This window comes from Narcine bancroftii, chromosome 3 (genome assembly GCF_036971445.1).
Source record: "Narcine bancroftii isolate sNarBan1 chromosome 3, sNarBan1.hap1, whole genome shotgun sequence".
In the NCBI taxonomy this organism is placed as follows: domain Eukaryota; kingdom Metazoa; phylum Chordata; class Chondrichthyes; order Torpediniformes; family Narcinidae; genus Narcine; species Narcine bancroftii.
Genome location: NC_091471.1, coordinates 47,757,413 through 47,781,989, shown reverse-complemented (window position 1 = coordinate 47,781,989; position 24,577 = coordinate 47,757,413). Strand labels below are relative to the sequence as shown.

General features: G+C 42.3%; 1 protein-coding gene and 1 long non-coding RNA gene across 7 annotated transcripts in view; one reads left to right on the top strand and one right to left on the bottom strand.

Moving 5' to 3' along the window:
* The window catches only part of nedd4l (NEDD4 like E3 ubiquitin protein ligase), a 533,566-nt gene that overhangs the window by 344,734 nt on the left and 164,255 nt on the right, over positions 1–24,577 (bottom strand). The gene's annotated exons all lie outside the window — the stretch shown is intronic.
* LOC138757146 (uncharacterized) lies at positions 1,679–22,835 on the top strand. Its single transcript, XR_011353374.1, has 3 exons — positions 1,679–1,756; positions 11,723–12,025; positions 22,347–22,835. It is a non-coding gene; the product is annotated as an uncharacterized lncRNA (long non-coding RNA).

The following is a 24,577-nucleotide window of genomic DNA, read 5'->3' as shown; positions in this document are numbered from 1 at the left end:
TCCTTTAGTCAGCTGGTCCATATACTGTGTCAGGAACCTTCTTGGTCAATGACAAATTCTGCCCCATCTATCCCTCTTGCAGTAAGGAGGTGCCAGTCAATATTTGGGAAATTGGGAATAACAACCCTGTTATTTCTGCTCCATTCCAAAATCTGTCTGCTAATCTGTTCCTCAGTGTCCCAAGGGCTGATCTGGAAGACCTCGTCCTGGGAGCAGATGTGACAGAGAAGGAGGAATTACAAAAAAAGAATGGAATCATTACAGGGGATAGGGTGTGAAGAGGAGTCATCAAGATAACTGTAGGAATTGGTGGGTTGGTAGAAGATAACTGTCAAGAGTATGTCTCCCAAGATAGAGACAGAGAGATGAGGAAAGGCAGGTGGGTTGCTAGAGATGAACCAAGTGAATTTGAGGTTGGATGGAAGTTGGCAGCAAAATGGATAAAATTAACAAGCTCATCATGGGTGCACAAGGCAGCACCAAAGTAGTCATAGATATAGCAGAGGAAGAGTTGAAGAGCCTTGCCTGCATAGGTTTGTCGCATGGATTGCTCCACATAGCCAACTAAAAGAGAGGCATAGCTGGGGACCATGCGGGTGCTTGAAGAAAGTGGGATAAGTCAAAGGAGAAGTTATTGAAGGCAAGGATGGGTTCTGCCAGACAGAGAAGGATGATGGTAGAGGAGGACTAGTTGAGTCTGTGGTCTTGATAGGAGCAATGGGTTTTAAGGCCATCAGTATGGAGGATGGAGGTACATAATGATTGGATGTCCATGGTAAAGATGAGGCAGTTGAGTTCAGGGAACTGAAAGTTAACGAAGTGCATGTGAATATCGCTGATATAGGTGGGGACGGACTGGACCGGTGGAACTAAACAGAGTCGAGGCAACTGGATACCAGTTCGGTGGGGCAGGGGCATGCAGAAATGATGGGTCTACTGGGACCTTTGTTTGTGGACTTTGGTTAGGAGATAAAATGAGATAGTGCAGGGTTCGGAAACAATGAGCTTGGAGACAGTAGATGGAAGATGACCAGAACTGATGATAGTGTGCGACACAGTGGTTTAATGTGTTTCAGTGGGATGAGTTTAGAGTTGAAGGGGTAAGTTAGAGGAGATGCCTGAAAAATTGTCGCCTGGCTTCAGCCAGATACAGGGTAGTGTGTCAGACCATAGCAGCACCACATTTGTCAGTGGGTTTGATAGTGAGGTTGGGATTAATGCAGAAAGAGTTTCAATGTTCAGCAGGGCATGAGATTAGAATGAGTGAAGGAAGTAGTGAAATTGAAATGGGTAATGTCTCCGCAGCAGTTGGAATTAGTAAGGTCCAGAGCAGGCATCAAGCCGGAATTAGGTATCCAGGAGGAGTAAGAAGGAGATGGGTAGTGGAGTGTGGAGAATCCTGATTATAGAAGTGGGCATGGAGACAGAGTCAATGGAATAAGAATTCGGCATCATTTACGGTGATAACTACATTTCTTTATGGTACAAAGAAGAATGTAAAGGTGATGCAAGATTAAAGGAACAAATGGCTTTCTGCCTTGATTTTCCAGGCCACATGGAGCAAGGTCCTAAAAAAATTTCTCATTTGTATTCACCAAGGAGAGGATGTGCAAGATAGTGAATTTAGGAAGGTCTATGTGTATAACACTGAATAATGAAAATTTTGTTTCACCCAAAAACAGGAAGGAGGCAAGGGAATGTAGAAGTTGAAATCAGAAAGGGCCATCCTATTTGATGAAAAAAAAGGATTCCACAGGTAGGCAGATTTTTAGGCATCATATATTTTGTTCATTTAGTCATAGACAGTGGGAATGGTAACCAAGGCAGTTTCCTCTTGCAAAATGTGGGTTGTTAGGGAAGCCAGCAGGATCCCTGGCAATTTCATCTCCATGAAGTGTATCCAGCTGCAGCTCCTGACAAGCCAAGTTAAAGAATTGTAGCTGAAGTTGGATGAAATCTGGATAATTCGGGACGTAGTGGGGGTGATAAGACAGGAGATACAGGGACACAATCATACCTAGGAGGCAGGAGGAGGGTAGATGGGTGACAATCAGGAGAGGGAAAGGGAACAGTCAGGAAATGCAGGGCATCTCTATGGCCGTTACCCTCATAACAAGTTTACCATTTTAGATACTGTTGGGGGGAGGGGGAACTATCAGGGACAAGCCATGGATATCAAGTCTCTGGCACAGAATCTGGTCCTGCAGCTAAGAAGGGAAGGGAAGAGAAGAGGTGAGCTGTAGTGATAGGGGACTCCATTGTCAGGGGGACAGTTAAGAATTTCTGTGGAAGAGACTTAGTATGCAATATGGTATGTTGCCTCCCTGGTGCCAGGATCTGAGATATCTCAGGCTGGGTTCACGGCATTCTCAGGAGGGAGTGTGAGCAGCCAGATGTTGTGGTCCATTTAGGGACCAATGACATGGGTAGGAAGCATGAGGAAGTCCTGCAAGGAGAGTTTAGGGAGTTGGGTGCTATGTTGAAGGAGAAGACCTCCTGGGCTGTGATCTCAGGACTGCTACCCATGCTCGTGAGGTTAGAAATAGGAGGATAATGCAGCTTAACATGTGGCTAAAGACATGGTGCAGGAGGGAGGACTTCAGGTTTCTGGATCATTGGGCTCTCCTCCAGGGCAGGTGGCACCTGTTCCAACAGGATGGTTTGCATCTGAACTGGAACGAGACTAATATCCTTGTGGGGAAGTTTGCTAGATTTCCAGGAGGATGGGAACCAGAGTAACAGAGTAGATTGAAATCAGAATATTTTTTTCCATAAATATAATTAATAAATCATTATACAATGAAATAATTGTTTAAATTAATGAAAATTCCAATTGTTAAATGATAAATATAATCCCAACCCTCCTCCCCCTCACAAAGAATTATATATAGTATAGAAAAAAAGACCTGTGTAAATGGTTATATGGTTATATGGTTAAAAGAGAAAGGTGGAATATATTATGGATTGCCCAGAGCCTCGCCACCAAACACATTTTTGGAATTCAACAGATTTTAACTAACCATTTTCATTTTAAGGAAGAAGGTTACCACAGGTCTTAGGAGGCTGGAAGAACATTTCTACATATTTATACCTAAAATTTGTATGTAAAGTCTTCAAATTCACAAAAATATGGGATATTTATTTCTCCAATTATATGTAATTTTCTATAATGGAATACAACTTTGAATTTCTGCATTCCATCTTCTCATATCTAAATATGATTCCGATTTCTTAGTCACTGCAATACATTTCCTCACTATTTTAACAAATTTCATTTGATATTTTAATTTGGGTCTTGTTCCTTCTATATTTCCCAGAAGAAATCTGGGTTTAATGGAAATACTGTAACTTGTTCTAAGAAGTTGCTCTGTGAATTTTCAATGACATGTAACACTCCATGTTTTTTTCAATGTTTGAACCATGTTACAAATATAACAGCAAATCACAAATCTAGGTTATATTTAACATGTAGTTTGCGATAGGAAAATTTTAAGGTTATTTTCGTGATTAGCAGCCCAAAATTCATAAAATACACTCAAAAGTATTCAGAAACAAAATCTTTATTGTCCAGTGTAATCAGATCAGTATCAAGGAGGAGCTGTTCGATGCTATGGGGAAGCACAAAGTTTGGTAAATCTCTAGTCATGGATGAGATTTATCCCTGTATTAAATGCAAAGCAAGACAGTTGACAGCTGGTTCCTGACAGAAACTTTTCAGTTTTTGATTTCTGAAGGTGTGGTACCAGACGACTGGAGAATAGCTGATGTTGTTCCTTTATTTCAGAAGGGAAGCAAGGATAAGACAAGTTAGTGAGCCTTATGTCAGCGATTTGGAAATTAGTAGTGAAAATCCTGAGGGATTTGTGTACAATTAAAAAAGTAGGGGATGGTCAGCATGACACTAATTTCAGTTTTTGAAGGAGGTAACTTAGCAAATTGAAGAAAGCAAGACTGACGATGTGATGATTTGACAAGATCCAACATGATGGGCTGTTGCATAAAGTTACGACACAGCTGATCCAATGAATCTAAAATTAGCCTGGTGAAAGGAGGCAGACAGTGGTGGTGAAAAGAAACTTTTCTGATTCGAAGTCTGTGACCAGTGTCATACCGCAAGGATTGTTGCTGGCACTTTTATTGTTTGTGATATGTACCAATGGTCTGTAGGTTAATGTAGCAAATATGGTTTACAAGTTTGTGGATGACATGAGAGTTGGTCATATTGTAGATAGCAAAAAAAGTTGTCTAAAGTTAGAGCAGGATGCAAGTCTGATATAAAATCTGTCTAATCCCAGCAATTGCAAAAATTATACATTTTGGGAAATCAAATAAATGTAGGACACATACAACAAAGGGTAGTGCTCCAAAGGAATGTGGGACCTCATGGTTTAAATCCATAGTTCCCTGTAAGTGCCAATGCACAGGTAGATTGAGTGGTGAAGGCAGCATTTAGCGATAAATGAAAAAATTGGGACATTGCGATGCAACCTAAAGACGCTTGGAGGAAGGATGTGGTTTCTCTAGAGAGAATCCAGAGGAAGTTGACAAGGACATTGACTGGATTGGAGGGCCAGTTATAACAAGAGATTGGATAGGTTGAGGTTTTTTTTTCAGTGAAATGAAAGAAACTGAGGGCTACCCGACAAGAATATTAAATTGTAAGGGGCATAAATAGAGTGTACATTGGAACCCTTTTTTTTAACCATGGTAAGGGCATCAAAAACAAGAGGGCACAGATTTAAGGAATCTAAATTAGAAACAAAAAACATGGAAATATTCCATAGGCTATATTGGATGTGTCAAAAGATGAAGTGATAATTCAAGTCGAAGACCCTTCAACTAATGCTGACTGGACTGCATATGAACCCAGATCACTAGTGCTATAATAACATTCCACTAACTGCTATGCTAACCAAGCTATCCTTTAAATGCAATGCTAACCTTGCCACCCTCTAACCATGATGTTGCAGTCTTCTAAATATCACTTGTTACTTCTGCCTTTCTTGAACAAACATACAACAATCATTGTCCTCCATTCATCTAAACCCAAGGATTTAAAAATCTGTCAAGGCTCCAGCAATCTCATCCTTTGTCTTCCTCTGAAGCCTGGGATACATTTTGTCAGGGCCTAGGGATATCTCCATTTTCATGCCAGCTTAAGCTATCCAATAACCCCTTCCTTTATAATGGATAACATATTCTTATATTTTGCAGTCCCACATTACCACCATTTAACCTTCCTAAATCTAAACTATTCTTGTACACAAAATGATAATACAGATATACCCCACTTTTTGAACATTTGCTTTATGCCACTTCGCTTTTACGATAGACCTTCACTAATCCAAAGAGGGTTTTCGCTTTTAAGAAAAAAGACGAGCAAAAAGTCGCAGTCTCCAGAAAGACTGTCAGTTGCCGTGGTCAGACTTGGGGATGGCTACATTGAGCAAATTAAACAAAGACAAGGAGGTCTCATGAGAACTGACCTTGGTGGCCACCATGTTGTATTTGGTTTCTGCCTTTTAATAAGTTAAGAATAAACAGGAGGAGGAGTAAGGGAGGACATAATGAGGGAGGTGCCGACACAGGCCTGGGGTGAAAGTAGTCGGCCCCAGGAGAGAGGCCTGAAGGCGGCACCAGCTGAGGAAGGAGAGGCTGGAGGTGAGACGTGGTGAGTGGACGAGGGAGAAGAGTGGACGAGGGTGTTGTGTGTGTGTGGCGGGGGTGGGGGGGGGGGAGGTGGCAGTGCTAGGGATGTGGCCTGGAAGCCAAGGGGGCTGCAGCCTGAAAATGTTTAGAAACCACTGTGTTAGATGAATCCAGTATGATATGATCGGTTATTTTGGGGTCTGGGAATGCTCAAAAAATTTTCCCATGTAAATTAACGGTAATTGCTTCTTCACCTTACGCCATTTCAGTATACAAACGGTTTCAGTGTTTGTTACCAACAATCATGCACTGGCAAACTGAGGGGACACACAAATTGGAGGTACAACACCTGGTGTTCTGTTTGGGAACCCTCCAACCATATGCTATTAACACAGAGTTTTCAAATACTCCCTCCCCTGAGTCTCTCTTTTCTCATTCCTCTGTCTCATCACCTCCACTTCCCTCTCCTTTCTGAAAGCTACCACTCCCCTGATCACTTATCAGCTTTTTCTCTCCTCTATCCTCTTGCCCATATTCAACTATGTCTTCTTCTTACATGTTAGCCTACACTCCTCCATCCTCCTCTCCTACTCTCTCCTCCTCCTCCTCCCCCCTCTTTTTTTTATTGTCCCTGCCTGTTTTTGCTTCTACCTGATGAAGGGCCCAGGGCCAAAATGTTAGTTACCATTTATTCCTATGAATTCTGTGTGACCTGCAGAGTTTCTCCAATAGGTTTGTGTATTACACTCGATCATCTGCAGGCTTTCTTGTTTAAGAGTATGCTTTTGCAGTTATGTTTTCATTGATTTTGTAGGGTTTTTGTTTTTTTACAAAGTACCCGTTCAGCTACAAGAAGTAAGAATTTCTGTACATATGTACCTTGTACAATATTTATGACAATAACTCATGACAGGTTTTCCCCGCTATTTGAATGGAAATGGTGTGTGGAATTGAAGTGGTTGACCACTGAGAGGTCCTTACTGTTGCTCACCAAAATTATCTCCCAATTTGGATCCAGTCTCACCAATATAGAGGAGATCGCATCGGGTGCACTGGATGCAGTAAACGACCCTTGTAAATTCACAGGTGAAGTATTGCCTCACTTGAAAGGACAGTTTGGGGCCACAAATGCTGGTTAGGTTTGGGCACAAGAGCAGAATTTCTTGCAGTCACTGAGGAGCAATTTGTGGGAAGTGATAGATGGACGCTGAGAGCAAGACTTTTGTTCTGGCATCACTCCACCAGGTTCTCTATCTCCATCCTGTATTCTGATTTATCATTTCCAGTTGATCAGCAACTAATGACAAATTTGATTATTCAGGTGGAGCCTAACTTGGCTGTGCAATCATGAATGTACAGGGAATAGATGAGGGTACAAAGCATATAGCATTGGGATGCTTGGGAGAGGAGATTTTGCTGATTCCCACTATTGAGGTCTGTCGATAAGATAGTCAAGGATCCAGTTGCAGAAAGACAGGTGTCCCAGATCCTTTAGTTTGATTATAAAATAGGAACTGGCAACTAAATTATGTAAGGATATCCTGACCTCAGATTCCACAGTATTGCTGGAGAAGCATTTGTCCAGATTCTCTTAAGGTGTTTTAGGAATAGCAGAAGGGCTTTGTGAAATCAAGAACAGAGCCCACTGTAAAAAGCCAAGTCTAATATTCTTATAACTGACTAAATGTGATTTTGATCCACAAGCCACTGCAAGGAATTATTACGAGGTCATTTGATGATGGTAATTGAGGAATGATGTTCAAGATCTTTCCTTTTGCAATGATCCAAGTCTGGCACCTAAAATGGTGTGAGTGTTAATTGATGCCCATGTATTAAGGTTAAGTTAATTTTGCTGTAGGCCAACATGGATGGCGTCATTATCCAAGGAGCTATAAATGGATTTAAACATTGCTTAATGTGCGACAAACTTCTCTGTTACTTATGTACAATTCTGGGAAGGACACTGGTCACACAGTGTCAAAAGGAAGCAAAGTGATATAACCAACTTTTCTGGCTTGAGCCCTTCATGAGCAACAAGCAGGCAGGCACCTGAATAAAAGTGTGGAGGGAAGTTAGGAGAGGAGGGAAGCACAGGTAGTGTTAGGCCAAGTCACCAGAAAATTGGAGGAACGTCACCCTAGCTCCAACCATTAACATTGCCTTTAGATTTCATGAGGCCCCTCCTCTGTCTCTCTTTGTTTCACTATCCCTGTCCTTTCCTCCAGCTCCAACCCTCTCCCTTCCTTCCTTCTATCAGAGAGCTACACTCTCCCCTCTCACTTCTCAGCATTTTTCTCTTCTGCCCTCCCACCCACATCTACCTCTAAACTCCCCTTTTGGCCTGTGCTCCTCCCCCTGCCCCTTCACTCCTCCTCTCATCCCCCCACATTTTTATTTAGGAGCCCGTCTGCACTTTGCTCATACCTACACATAGGTCTCAGGCCCAAACATTAGTTATTATTTTGCTTCCAATAGATGTTACATGACCTGCTGAATTTCTCCAGCACTTTTGGCTATTGCAGTTCAATCATAGCATTTGCAGACTTTACTGCTTAACCTCTCTTTGTGATTCTAGTCAGTGGATGTTCTTCCTAGATTCTTACTGTCTTAATTTTACCAGGGTCATTTTCATGTCAAAACCAGGGCAGTCTCTCCCATCTCACCCACTGAAATTAAGACCTTCCATCCATATTTCAACCAATGAAGGATCATGCAAAAACTCAAAATGTGCACCAAGGCTCTCTGCAATCACCAGATAAGCTCATTTATCATCTATGGTGTGAGCAAATGGAGTATTTTTTAAATTTGGAATGTGTCAAGAGTAATTGGCAAACTGAAGAGGATATGCCCTTGGAATAGATGAACTGTATCTGCGTACTCTGAAGATTCAGAAGAGATTATGATGATTGAGGTACATAAAAGAATATTCAAATTAAGGAAATAACTCTGGAGAACTGGAGAACAGTCTGTTAGAGAACAAATTCAATGAGCTGCACAGTAATTAGCTAAGTGTCTGTGGCTGTGGATAATGCAATCCTTCTTCACAGATGAGTAAGAACCAACAGTAGACAGAAATAGAACAAAGAATAGTCAGTGCAAATTTGAAATTGAAGGTCAAGGTTCGGCATGTTCATTGAAAAGACAATGGTCATGATGTGGTTGCAATACATTTGAATTTTTAAAGGGGCACAGAGCAAACTCACGACTAAGATCAGAATATGCATGATGAGCAGTAGAACATCTATAAAAAAAGAAAACTGAATTAAGCGGTAGCGTAATTTATTCATAAAGTGAAAAAAGTGAAAATTGCTTTCCTATAAAATTGTTGCTGGGACCATTGGTGTTAGTTCAATCTTCAATTAAACAATTTCAGCAGATCAAGGCATCAGACCTAACACATAATTCATGGTTTACATGCAGTTGCTATAGCAGTCTATAAAATGCTGCAATAAAACCTCGACTATTTACTGTAAACACCTCAAAGCACTTTGAAGATGTATATTATCAAAGCTGCCTCTACAAAATTCTTCAAATTCTTTGGAAGCTGAGGTAAAGCCAACATCAGTGTCCTTTATTAGGCCAACATTCCAATTATGGAAGTCCAATTACACTAACTTGGGTCAGCCACATTATTTGCATGTCCAATTCCAGACATCTAACACAGACACGCTAGATGACCAGGTGAACCAGGTGACCAGAGGAAAAGTTTCAAACATGAAAAGGCCAATTGGATTCAAATCCGGCTTGGAGTACAAAGTCAGATGGTAGGAGTGGAGAGTTGTGTTTCTGATTAGAAGCCTGTAAGCAGTGGTATGCCACAGGGGTCATGTAACATCTAAACAAAAAGGGAATTAAAATTTTTAATTTATCATTTTAATTTGGAGACACAGCACAGTAACAGGCTTTTCTGGCCTACAGGCTCAGGCTACCCAAATACAGCCATTTGATCAATTAATTTATTAATCCCAAACAACTTTGGAATGTGGGAGGAAACCCACGCAGACATGGGGAGAACATACAAACTCCTTATAGAAAGTGGGGGGGATTTAAACGTGGGTCACTGGTGCCGTAATAGCATTAAGTTAACCACTTGGCTCACTGCACCAAAAAGGAAATAATATTTAATGGTTCAGAAAATTTGCCAGCCTGGCACCAAAGCCCCAAGTTTACCATTCTATCAGACTTGTTCACATGATGACTGAAACTGAATACACATTAGCCCCTTTCACACTTGCATGTGGTCCCAAGAATTAACAGCCAATCGGCTGAAAAATGAAAGCAAAATCGTCTGAATGCCGGCATGAAATGACATAATCTCATGACAGGGATAGGTGGCCTCAACCCCTACTGCAATCACCGGCGTGTATAAATGCTGGCGTTGCAATCAGCCAAGTGTGAAACTGAGAATTGCATTCTAACACTTCAATTGAAGGTAGAACAGTCCTATCCCCAGGGATGGATCCTTGTAAATATGAAAGCATGTAGTGTCCCGGTTAAGAGTGGCCAAGTGTGAACTACAAAAGTGCCATTCCTAATGCACTGAACAGCTGATTTACTGGGATGCAAGTGTAAAGGGGGCTATTGGCACTTATATTTAAAAGGCAAAAGCACACCCATGTAAAAAATGCTGGGGGGCACCTTGCACAGAAAGTAACAGGTTAAAAAAAAGTCATCATGTAATGTGACACAGATACTGTATCGAGAAACAGGAAAATCATTTACATGGACCACATTAGATCAGACACAGCTTCAAACATGAAAAACTCCAGATACATTGACCTTCCAGAGCTTTCTTTCCTGTTCAATCAGATTTTAAACAAAATTTTTATATCAACTTCTTTACTTCAGGCTCCCTCTCTTCCAAAATCCAAAATTACTGATTTCCATTTTGAAGATTTTGACCAATTTATCCTTCACAATGAACAATATATCTAGTTCTGCACACCAAGTCTGGGCTTCTCCAAATTACCGTACTCTGAATTGTTACATGCTAATGCCCCTTTGCTCTGGATTTTGTTTAACTGAAAAAGTAGTTTCCATTAGCTTAAAGCTTTTTTAAAACACCTCAATTTGATCAGCCATTGATGCTTATCAATCCAGAGATTGCAAAACTATATATTATAAACAGTCTTACCAGGAAGTTGTATACAATGGGCCAAGACTTCATCAGAACATTTCATTGTCTGAGCTCACCAGTCTCCTCCTATTAAACACTCTTTCCTCAAGCAGGTCTGGAGGAGCAAACTTCCTCAGTAAACATGACTGCAATCTGAATGGATCACAAATTTCTCTCAAATACATTTAAGGCCATTTAAGCTACACCCCATGATTCAACTGGGCTGTCAAAGGACTTCAATGCTTTTGAGCATCTCTAATATTAACAAATGGAGACAAGTTACATCTTGCAACACTTCTCCACATGGCCCTCCTGCCCAGTAATTATGCCCAATGGCTCCATTCAGGTGAAACTGCCTGGAGAACATGACCCAAGAACCCACAGAGGTCCGTGACCAAGATAGTGGGGCACGTACTTGGCAGCCCAGACCACAAGTGTTGTGTGCTCTAGGGGAGCAGTGAACAGGCATAGGGCACCAGAGTAGGAGAACACCATCCTGCCAAGAAGGCGGCTGGAAGGAGAACCTAACATAGACAGAGATCACAGCAGCAGTCGAAGGACTCACACCATGCTGTGGTCTACTGAAGACTGGTTTATGGGAACAGGTATTGGACCAGGAATTGTTAAGCTGTTGATGGCGGGCAAGATCAGTGAGTACATGGATGCCTCAAGCTTAGGTTCACCAGTGGAATGCAAGAGAAGCCTTGCAGCTGCAGAGATTGCAGTTGGCATCAGAGATAGTGGGGAAAACCACAAACATTCTAAATGGACTTCATTTTACCTCTCTCATCTTGGAAGGGGCACTGGTGTGTAAGCCAACATGAAAACAAAATGTTAAAAAAAACATTCAAGTTAGCTCAAAAAATTAAATATTAACTGGACTTTACTGTTATTCCTCATTGCCATGCATATCCATGACCCTTGATCTAATAATTTTTTTAACATTTCGACATACAGGTCATTTTGGCCCATGAGTTCTTGCCACCCAATTTACACTAATTAACCTACACCCCCGGCATGCTTCAAATAGTGAGAGGAAACCAGAGCACTGGGGAAAATCCATGCAGACACAGGGAGAATGTACAAACTCCTTACAGACAGCGTGGGATTCGAACCCTGGTCCCGATCGCTGGTGCTGTGAAGGCATTGCTAACTGCTACACCAACCATGCTGCCCATCTTCGATGATCTGCGATGACACGTTCAACAGGCAACGTCAATCCACCAGCGCACAGCACAGGTGTCCAGCACTCACCTCAAGGTATGAATGCTGTGAAATCTTACAACTGTTAACATAACAAATATTACAGATGCAGTCACACTTACAAGTTTGTATTCCTTGTTTATTTTACCATGAGACATGTACAGTCATTGAGTCAGCAGAGATCAGCTGAGCATTAATTTGAGACTTCAAATTTTGCATACTGTAACAATATTAATATTTGGGGGGAATTTATAAGATTTAGAGTAGGTCACATACATTAACACATTTTAAAACAGATCTTATTTGAAAGACTGAAGAAATACTGAAGACTTCTGCAGAATGTAAGCACCTTTCACAAGTAGGTGTTAATTGAACATCATAAAATGAATGACCACTGTTTGGAACTGGAGACACGATGGCTGATGGAAGCTCTTTTCAAGGGTTTTGCCAGAATGCACAGGAAGGTCACTCTTGGGTTGTTTACCTAAGATAACAACTTGAGCAGAAGAAAGAACTCCTGTTGTTTGCTGGAGAAGGTAGGGGATTTGCAAGTCACATGAGTCACATGCTTTTCACGGGAGTGGCAGTTCGAAAAGAGAGAGAGAGTTGAGTCAGTCAGTCAGTTAGTGTGGGACACTGACAAGTAACTGAAAAGTGCAATCCAGGGAAAACTGTTTGAAACTGATGAAAGCAAGTTCCAGAGTGGTAGATGGCTGGAAGTGCTATCTGTCTGATGTTTCTCTTGAAAGAGAGGAAGGAATGGAACTCTGTGGTAGCTTGAAGAAAAAAGTTACCATCTGGAAGACCCTGATGGGGCAAGTTTCATCAGCGAGACCCTGAGGTGACAAGTGGTGGTACCTCAGTTGTGGAAATCCTGGAACAACAAATATCTCTCTATGCAAACCCTACAAGAACCTTCCTGAGTGGTAAACATTTACCTTTCAAGCACCAAGCCTGGTGAACTTTATACATGTTAAATTCTGTGCACAGTGTGGTGATTGCCTGCAACCAAAGAATTTTTCTTAAATCCACACTCATACCTTACATACACATGCGCTTAGAATTAGAAGGGGGTAATTTGGGCTAGTATATAGTATAAGTATAGAGTTATGTTAAAGTTTGATCCTATTTTCATGTTTGAAGTTGATTAAAAATAACTTCTGTTTTGAAAGCCACTTATCTTGGTGAATGTCTATTGCTGCTGGGTTTTGGGGTCCTTTGGGCTCATAACAATAAACTTATTCAGTTGTAGACTTACAATTATTAGAAATTCTGCTTCAAAACAAGGAAATTCTATTTTTACCCTTTCTCAAGAAAGAATCACAAGGAAAATTTTAATCTTATCTTGTGCCCAAGAGACCAAAGTTAATTGGACTAAATGACAACTGCTCTGTGGCTCTGACTGGCAGTGGAACTGGCATCAAAGCACAACTTCCAACATCATTGGACCCATTCCAGTTTGCCCACCATCCAATCCAGTCCACAGAGGGGGCTCAAAAGTGATGGAGAAATTGAACATCATGCAGCAGCTACAGCAAGTAAAGAGTAATCAACATTTTGGGCGGAGCCCTTTGTTGAGAGGTATGACCAAAGAGCAGACAACCACCCAAATAAAAAGATGGTGGAAGATGGAGAAGAGGGAGGAAGGGGCGGGGACACAGGTGTGAGGGTAGAAGAGAAAGAAGCTGAGAAATGATAGAGGGGGGGATATCTCTCTGAATGGAGAGAGAAGGGAAGGGGTTGAGGATCTGGAGGAAAGGAAACTGAGGGATAGCGTAAGAGAGACTTGGTTGAAGTGTTTAACGGAAACTGGAGGAGTTGATGTTAATGCTGTCTTGTTGGAGAGTATCCAGACAGATCATTTGATGTTGTTCCTCTAATTTGGGAGAGGACATGGATAGACATGTTGGCTTAGAAATGTGTAGATTTAATAAAGGACATTCCTGTTAATGCAGAGGACAAAGCAAAAGCCTCAGCTAGTCAATGCATGAGGACAAGGATAGACATGTTGGCTTGGAAATGATGTGTGGATTTAAAAAAGGAGGTTCCTGTTAATGCAGAGGACAAAGCGAAAGTGCTCACTGAAATAATCTTCCAGTCTAAGTCCAGTCTCTCTGAGGTCTACACCACAGTGGGACCACCAGATGCAATAGATGACCTTTGCAGATTCATAAATTAAGCACTGTTTCACTTGGAAGGACCATCTGTGACCGTTGGTGGTGAGGAAGGAAGTTTGGCCACAGGTGTTGCATTTCTGGCGGTCACAGGATTAGGTACTGGGGTGGGGGGGTGGGGAGTTGGGGAGAGTTCTGGGGGTAAATCCTTTACTTCCAAGAGATGCTGTTTTTCTAGCACTTTTCTGTATTGCTCTCCAACTCCAGCATATAACCATTTACGGAGCGGAAACAGGACATGTCAGCCTTTCGAGTCCGCACCGGTTCAAAACCCCCCGCTCACTGCCAATAACCCTCCAACTCCCTCACCTCCATGTACACATTCAACCTTCTTTTATAAAAATAAATAAATATTTAGTCATTTCTAACACAATAATGTTGGCTGGGGAGTTTCAGGATATAGATCAGTGCTAATGAAGGTATGGAAATGGCCAGAGGGGTATCAGCTGCCATCTGCAGACATTTCTGTTAACACAGATGATATAAGAGTCTTGACCCTCCACTCTGTATTGCCTCATAAGTCAGGCTGTCGTTCACTGACTTCGGCTCAGCATTCAACACGATCATACCTCAGAGGCTCGTGGATAGACTGTCCTTGCTGCAACTCAACATCCCTCTTTACAAATGAAGGGTCTCATGATTAGCCCAATGCTATTACAGTCCCAGTGACTCAGATTAAAATTCAGCACTGTCTGTAAGGAGTTTGCAAGTGTCTGCAAGATTTTCCTCCAGGTGCTCTGGTTTTTTTTTAAACATATGGCACCGTCCTTCCAGCCCATGCCACCCAATTATACCCCACTGACCTACAACACCCCCCCCCATGTGTTTTTGAAGGGTGGAAGGAAGTCAGAGCACCCAGAGGAAACCAATGCAGACATGGGGAGAACGTACAAACTCCTTACAGAAAGAGCAGGATTTGAACCCTGGTTGCTGACGCTGTGACAGTATCATAACAGTGCCCCCAACTTTCCAAAACATATAGCAGTAGAAGTTTATTGGGGTATTTGGGCAGCATGGGCTTGTGGGCTGGAAGGGGCTCTTAAGCATACTGGATGCCTTAATTTAAAATTTAAAGACAACAATTAGTGCAGGCTGGCAGCAAAATCTTGTCCCATCATGTGCGCTCAGCTGGCCACTGTTCATGTACCTAACTCACAATGCACTGTCAGATTCAGTTCAACAGAATCATTAAGTTTGCAAATAATGCAACAGTAGTTGGCCTCATCATAATGAGTCAGTTTAGAGAGAGGAGGTAGGGAAGCTTGCAAAATAGTGTGGTAACAACCTGGGTCTCATCATGGACAAGACAAAGGAGATAATTGTGAACTTCAGGAGGTTGAAGATCAACCGCTCTCTATCACCTATCAATGGTTCTGTCAAGGGCGGAGTGGAAAGAACAAAGTTCCTTGGTGTGCATATAAACAATGACCTGTCCTGGACCCACAACACCTCATTCAACACCTATATTTCCTCAACAAATCTCCGTCTTGACCACATTTAACAGGAGCACAAATGAGAGCATCCTGTCTGGCTGCATCATTGTGTGTTACAGTAACTGCAAAACATCGGACTGGAAATCAATACATAGGATCATCAAAACGGCCAAGAAGATCACTGGGGACCATTTCCTCTTTTTACAACATTCATGGGAGCATTGCTTAAATAAGACTCAAAGAATTTTAGAAGTACTTTTCATTCAGCACACAGTATATTTGACCCACCAGCAATAAGGAGGTGGTTCAGGCTGTGGGATTGATGAACAGTATCCTGTAACTGACCAATTTGAAAATATTTATGGATATTCATTTTAAATTATATCTTCATGCATATATGCAATTATTATGCACTATGTGCTGTGTGCACCATGGTCAGATAAACACCGTTTCGTCTGGTTGTACATGTACAGTCACATAATAATAAATTTGAAGTTGAAATAAACCATTTTGATTAAAAGCACAATGCAAATATTTTTTATTTAAAAAAATGATCATAGCAATACCAATAACAGCTGTCACCAGCAATTCCATAAACAAACTACTGTACCTCAATCCAGAAAGATCTTTTGAAATGATTTGAGTACTGGAATGAAGATGTACACTTCACTTGTCAGAAAAATGACGAGACAAACTATCCAAAAAAATAAGGCAGCCTTGCTGCAGTCAGACTTCAAATACTCAACATTTTTAAAAGGGGAAAAAAATACACTTTTACCAGACATTCACCATCCCTGTTATCAGAAAAGAATCTCTTATCATCAATAATAGTATTTGCACACCCTATTCAGTCACTTAAATGAAACAAATTAGAAACGATTTGAGAATTAAGAGAAGAAATTTAAACTGAATCAAGCTTTCACATTTCAACAAAAGCATAAATTCCACTTGGGCAATATACATTTCGAAGAAGAGCTGGTTAAACAAGCCTGAAATTTTCAGCATGCAAATGAACAGTCGTCATTTGAAATATTCAAGACAGGCACACCTATTTTAAATCTGAATTGTAAATGACATGACCACACCACATCTATGAACTTCTCCAAAATATTTTCTCACAGTCAAACAATGAGATGGAGGGGGAACTCAGCTAGTCAAGCCACATCCATGGATAAACATGATAAGCCAACTTTTCCGCCCAGGAACCTTTACTAAGACTGTTTTTGTGTTTCCTTAATTCCTCATGATACTCATCAAGGCTGTTCAAACAAAAATGAATCAGTATTTAGGATTCTTTTCTTTGGCTTGGCTTCGCAGACGAAGATTTATGGAGGGGGTAAAAAGTCCACGTCAGCTGCAGGCTCGTTTGTGGCTGACAAGTCCGATGCGGGACAGGCAGACACGGTTGCAGCGGCTGCAGGGGAAAATTGATGGGTTGGGGTTGGGTGTTGGGTTTTTCCTCCTTTGCCTTTTGTCAGTGAGGTGGGCTCTGCGGTCTTCTTCAAAGGAGGTTGCTGCCCGCCAAACTGTGAGGCGCCAAGATGCACGGTTTGAGGCGATATCAGCCCACTGGGGGTGGTCAATGTGGCAGGCACCAAGAGATTTCTTTAGGCAATCCTTGTACCTTTTCTTTGGTGCACCTCTGTCACGGTGGCCAGTGGAGAGCTCGCCATATAACACGATCTTGGGAAGGCGATGGTCCTCCATTCTGGAGACGTGACCCACCCAGCGCAGCTGGATCTTCAGCAGCGTGGACTCGATGCTGTCGACCTCTGCCATCTCGAGTACTTCGACGTTAGGGATGAAAGCGCTCCAATGGATGTTGAGGATGGAGCGGAGACAACGCTGGTGGATATTTAGCTTTGTTGAATATGCACAACTGGAACAACTGAATTTGGAATGATCACTCTAAAAGCACTTCTTAAGCAGTCCCTTAGAATTAGGGACAACTTACTTTCACTAAGGTTTTCTGAATTGCAAACGGGAAGATGAGACCAAGATGGGAACGATCTGACAGAACAGGTGGGTTATTAGCTTGTGAGGTGCTACACTTCTATCACTTATGAGCCCTTTGTAATGCCCTTTGTAACCCAATGCCCAGCCTCGAGGTTTACAATACGGCCCAGAATATTATGAGCCAGAGATTTCCAAGGGTCAGTAGGATGTGGCATTAGACCATTTGTCCACATTAGATTTAAATAATGGCAGTGCTGTTGTCATGGCAACCACTGCCACAGAACCGGGAGAGTGAAGGCACAGAGGTGCGCTGAAGGGTCCTACTACACAGCCAAGATGCCGACAGATCTGTACAGCCTTTGAACAGCCGACAGTTTGTTATTTTCAAATCCTGCAATCATGAAAATCTATGTGCACGACTGGCCAATGTACCATGGTGGGTGGGAGGTGGGGGGGGCTGTAGCAAAGCCACATTGAACCAACTCAGGACACCAGAAACAGAGAACACACCCCAATGAGCAGGAGAAAACTGGGAGAAGACCCTACAGGGGAAGCAAACATGGCAGTAGACCAGCAAAATGCTTCAGTAGCAGAAGGACCCACACAGGGTGTTGGCAACTTTTGACTGAAGCACTCAGAGACTGAAGGCTGCTGGAGACTGACTCATGGGAACCAGGTATCGAAACCGTGATTGGAGAGGATGCTGAGGCCAAGAATGGCTTTCGAAGGGCCTTGGGCACTGTAATCTTCCTCATTGTATCAGAGGTTTGGATCTGAAGCTCGGGTTGCCAAAGGTTTGAACAGGAGTCTGCGTGGCTGCAAAGGCTGCGGCAGCACTGGAAGCAAATCCACAGGCACTCAAATGTCTCTGAAGAGACTCTCATTTGGCTTCTCTTTCTCTCATTATTAGTGGTGCCAGGCAATATCCTTGGCAACTCTTTGCCTTATGGCAGGAAAATGATGATGTAATCATAGGAACTGGTACACAATCCTTTATCCGGACGTCTAAAATCCAGAAAGTTCCAAAATCCAGCAAGTGGGGAGAGAGGCGGCAGGGCGAAGGGGGAGAGACCGGCAGGGCGAGGGGGGAGAGACCGGCAGGGCGAGGGGGGAGAGACCGGCAGGGCGAGGGGGGAGAGACCGGCAGGGCGAGGGGGGAGAGACCGGCAGGGCGAGGGGGGAGAGACCGGCAGGGCGAGGGGGGAGAGACCGGCAGGGCGAGGGGGGAGAGACCGGCAGGGCGAGGGGGGAGAGACCGGCAGGGCGAGGGGGGAGAGACCGGCAGGGCGAGGGGGGAGAGACCGGCAGGGCGAGGGGGGAGAGACCGGCAGGGCGAGGGGGGAGAGACCGGCAGGGCGAGGGGGGAGAGACCGGCAGGGCGAGGGGGGAGAGACCGGCAGGGCGAGGGGGGAGAGACCGGCAGGGCGAGGGGGGAGAGACCGGCAGGGCGAGGGGGGAGAGACCGGCAGGGCGAGGGGGGAGAGACCGGCAGGGCGAGGGGGGAGAGACCGGCAGGGCGAGGGGGGTGAGACCGGCAGGGCGAGGGGGGAGAGACCGGCAGGGCGAGGGGGGAGAGACCGGCAGGGCGAGGGGGGAGAGACCGGCAGGGCGAGCGGGGAGAGACCGGCAGGGCGAGCGGGGAGAGACCGGCAGGGCGAGCGGGGAGAGACCGGCAGGGCGAGCGGGGAGAGACCGGCAGGGCGAGCGGGGAGAGACCGGCAGGGCGAGCGGGGAGAGACCGGCAGGGCGAGCGGGGAGGGGGGGGGGCGAGAGACCGGCAGGGGGAGTCGGTGGGGCGAGAGACCGTCAGGGGGAGTCAGGGGGGGGGGGCGAGAGACCGGCAGGGGGAGTCGGGGGGGGGGGCGGAGAGACCGGCAGGGGGTGTCGGGGGAGCGAGAGACCGTCAGGGGGAGTCAGGGGGGGGGCGAGAGACCGGCAGGGGGAGTCGGTGGGGGGGGGGCGAGAGACCGGCAGGGGGCGAGAGACCGGCAGGGGGAGTCGGGGGGAGCGAGAGACCGGCAGCGCAAGTCGGACGGCCGGGAGACCGGCAGCGCGAGTCGGACGGCCGGGAGACCGGCAGCGCGAGTCGGACATCCGGGAGATCGGCAGCGCGAGTCGGACATCCGGGAGACCGGCAGTGCGAGTCGGACAGCCGGGAGACCGGCAGCGCGAGTCAGGCGGGCAAGGGGGGTGGAGGAAGACGGCAGGGTGATTGAAAGGGGGTGGGGTGGATATGGCAGCACAATTTGGGTGGGCTTAAATCTGGCTTTCCAAAATCCAGAAAAAATCTGAAATTTGGAACACTGTCCCCTACGGGTTCTGGATAAAGGATTGCGTACCTGTATTACATTTTTGTATTATTACCTAACAGTGAAAGCAAGCTTGAATCTAATATAGATATCAGTTCAAGTATGGAAAGTTGAGCTTACTATCAAAGTGGCACCAAATGTGTGAACTGAAGTCTGCGGTGTTGAAGTTCTTAGCCTGGTGGAGAAGACATTTGCAATTTGCTTATCTTCCAATCAAATGGAAGATTTTTCAGTATTAGTGCAATTTTTCTTGTCCATTGAGATACCTGTCAATGATAATACAAGTTTTAGAAGCCTTTAAGAGGATGGTGTTGTGCAAATCACCAGTCTTGGTGTCACGACTGATGTCTTGATCATCAAGTAACCTTTCCCTAAATAGCACATTAAATACAATGTGATTCTCATCACCCATGCATATCTTGATTGCTCAGCCCAGTAAAAGCCATTATTTGTCTGGATGCATGTTATGTCTGATTGTGTGCCTGCGTGTTTTGCACCGAGGACCAGTGAACACTGTTGCATCAGGTTGGACTGGTGCAATGAGATGACAATAAACTTAATCTCCATTTAAATCACTGAGAATGAGGATCAGGGGTGAATTTATCAGTGATGAAGGCAACTGACATTTACTGGAGGAACGTGTGGTAGATATCCACAACCACCATGATGTGACTACATTTGCCTTCATCTCACTATCACCTGCTCAAGCCAGCCTTGTACCAACATGCTCAGTGCAGTGAACTGGGATTCATTGATAGTGTGTTGTGCTGATGGCTGGCCCTGCTGCCCCCGTTGGCTCATATATAACCCTGGTTTCCTGCCTAAACGCAGAACCCTCCTGAAGACTACTGTGAAACCCTACCCTACCCTAAGCTAATAAAAGCATTTGTTCTCCCTCCAGTCATCACGTTACACACAGTCAAGTCAATAAAGTTAGATCCCAACTCAAAAAGGGCAAAAATGTCAACAGTATCTATATTGAAATCCTCAGACTGAAAAGTGAAAAGCTTCAGTCACATATTCACAGCCTCATCCCAGAAATCTGAGGAAAGGATGATCTTTCAAGGGATTACAGAGATGCTGCACTCATGAACGAGTCCAGCAGGGGGACGTGGCGTGATGGAGTAGGTTGGAGATTTGGAAATATGCCTCTCCTGCCAGAATTAATTAAAACCTGATTAAAAATAGAATTTTTAAATTTTTCTTAAACTTAACAGCTTTGTGATTTGTTCATTAATCAATATACAATGGCTAAACGAAAAGAAAAAAACACAAGCAACTAAGAAAATGGCAACTAAAGAGGTCAGTGCTGCTGAAGAAGTTGGGCCTACCTTGATAATGGATCCTTGGGCTCAAGTTCCTCTTTCTCCCAGAGTGACCCATGCTGCGACGGCAAAGATCAATGTGACTCCAGCACCATCTCTCCAGGGAGTCAGTGATGATGGCACTGGAGTCCTGAAGAAGACGATCGAGTTGCAGAGTCGCAGGAACAACTAACTGCACAGCATGAAGGTTCACTCATGCACATAACGGAGCAACCTGTTTCCCTATGGGGAACAGTAGAACCAACTAAATCTCTGGTTACTACCAAACCTAGTCAGATCCACATTCATCCGTTGATTCAATTAGGCACTGAATCAGAATGATCTTCAAGTGATTCAGATGGACAAAAAGAAGATGATTAAGATACAGAGAAGAAAGAACTGAAAGGACCAGAATATGCAAAGGAAGACGCCCAACTGTTCAAGGGATTGAAGCAATACAATTTAAGTACCTTGAAGCTGAAATTAAAGGTATGGAAGCTCATCAACAAACTTATATTATTATCAGTCAAATGCAATTATTGTGTAAACCTATGGACATGCAATTTGTATCTGTCAGAACTGATGTCAAAGCCCAATTTGAATATGTTAAAAGTGTAAAGAAAAATATTTAAAAAAATATGGCAAAATAAACTGAAGCTATTGATAAAAGTTAAAATTCAAGACCAGAAAATTGAAGATGGCATTCAATATTATCTTTATTCAGTATCATCATTATGAAATAGAACAATGTAAAGATACAGTCGATAAAATGGAAGATTCTTTTATGGCTTGGGATGTTCAAAGGAAAGAACTTACACAGAAGATTGAGGTATTGGAAAATCATAGCTGCAAGGAATAATGTCAAGATTGTGGGGTTACCTGAAGATTTTGAAGGCCCTAGTCCAGTACAGTTTTTTCAAAAATGGATTCCAGAAATTCTGGGTCCTGAGAATTTTCCAAATAGACGAGAGCTGGACAGACCATATAGGGCTAATATAAAAAATCCATTTCCGGGACAAGCACCACACTCCATTTTGATTAGATGTTTACATAATCAAGATAAAAAAATTTAAGATTGGTGGTGTAAAATGCTCAAAAACGTCAAAGTGGTAGCAAATAGTAAAGTATTTTTTAATGCAGATTTAAGTATGTCAATTGTGGAAAGAAGAAAGGAGTTTAATCCTGCAAAATCTGTCTTTCAGAAAAAGGAATACAAATTGTCTTTTCGATACCGAGCCACACTGAAAGTTTTTGTTCTTGAGAAGATCAATCATATTTCTTTATTGCTTCGGAATTTGCACATTTTCTTCCAAATATTAAACAAGATCAATGTACGGATGCCCAGAGTCAAAATACTCAGAAGTTTGGCAGATCGACCTGAGAAAGAGAAAACTGAACAACAGATGACAAAACAGCAAGAGTTAGATGAGATTGATGATGATCAAGTGAATAAAGATGTTGAATAAGCTTTTTATACTTTTAAATAAACTGTTTGATTAAAGTAATCAACATTCTGACAGGGGAGGTGGACGTTTTGTCTTCTCCTTCCATAGCCATGTGCCACTTTGAGGTGGCGGCCATTTCCTGTACAGTGGAGGGAAGTAGTACTAATATTTATCAGTACTTTTTTGGGGTTTTTTTCAGGTTTTTTAATTACTCTTTTTTTTCTTCTTTTTCTCTTTTCTATTTGCTTGGAGATGTCGAATTTAATTGAAAGTTTATATGGAATGGGAGTCCAGCGGGATAGATGGTGAGAGTTCTTTAACTTTTGGACTTAAGAAATGGTGGATAGTAATGTATTAAATTTTGTAACTTTTAATATAAATGTGCTTAATAATGAATGCATTTAAGAGAAAAAAACGCTTTGGCATAAATGAAAAAAATTGAAAGTTGATATTGCCTTTTTGCAAGGAACATACTGAAATGAAAAAGATCAAAAATTAAAAAGAAATTGGGTAGGTCAAGTGATAGCTTCTTCATTTAATTCTAAAGAAAGCGGAGTTGCTATTTTAATTAAGAAACTACCTGTTAAGATTCAGTCTGTGGTTATGGATCCTGCTGGGAGATTTGCTTTGATACATTGACAAATTTATTCGGAGATGTGGACACCTTTGTCTATATATGCACCCAATGTAGATGATTAGATTTATTCATGATTCTTTTATGCATCTTGCTGAAGCACATGAAAAGTTCTAATTGGAGGAGATATTAATCATTGTCTTGATCCAATATTGGATAAATCACAGAAATCAGTTACTTGGCCTAACACTGTGAAAAAAGATTGTGACTTTGATGAAAGATTTGAATTTGATAGATGTTTGGCGAAGGTTACATTTTAAAGGACTATTCTTTTTAATCTTATAGGCATGTCTCTTACTCTAGAATAGATATGTTTTTAATATCAGCACAGTTACAAGTAAGAGTTGTGCATGCAAAATATAAAGCTAGGATTCTATCTTTTGATATATATAATTTCTGAAGAGGAACAATTCTTTTATTGATGGAGATTTAATTCTACATTGTTGAAAAGGGTAGATATTTGTGAATTTATAAGAAAACAAATTCAAGAATTTTTAGAAATTAATTCTAATTCTGAAGATAATAAATTTATTTTATGGGATGCTTTAAAAACTTATTTAAGAGGTCAAATAATAAGTTATTCAGCAAAATTAAGAAGGATTATGCTAAAGAATTAGATTGTCTGGGGAAATAAATATAATATTTAGAAAATGACTTGCAGAGAAATGCTTTTGAGAAAAAAAGAAAAGATTTAATAAAGATGACATTTTATTATAATTCTATGCAGACTTATATAACTGAAAAAAATGAGAAAACTAAACAAAAGTTTTATGAATTGGGGAAAAAGTGCACAAAGTTTTGGCTTGGCAATTGAAGACAACAAACTTCAAGAACAATTAATGCTATTAAAAAGAATTCTGAGAAGATTACTTATAAATCTCAAGAAATAAATGATTCTTTTAAAGATTATTATTTTAATTTGTATAGATCTCAGTTTGATACTGATGAAGTTTAAATTGATAAGATGGTTTACCTGTTTTGGACTGTCAGTATCAGAAAGATTTAGATGATCCATTTACATTAAGAGAAATTTTTGGGGCTTTTAATTCTTTGCAAGGTGGTAAATCACCTGGTTTCCCACCTGAATTTTATAAGAAATTTTAAGATTTATGGAGGTGTTGTAACAGGCAATGGAAATTCATTCTCGACAGGAATATTTTTCAAGTGCAATTATAACTGTGAATCGTAAGAAAGATAAGGATTTATTGAAAACTGAGTCATATAGGCTAATACCTTTATCAAATGTTGATTATAAAATTATAGCTGAAGTTTTGGTGAATAGAATGGCTAGATATTTAGCTAATTCATATGGATCAAATTGATGTTGTTAAAAAATTTAATTTTTTAGTTTATA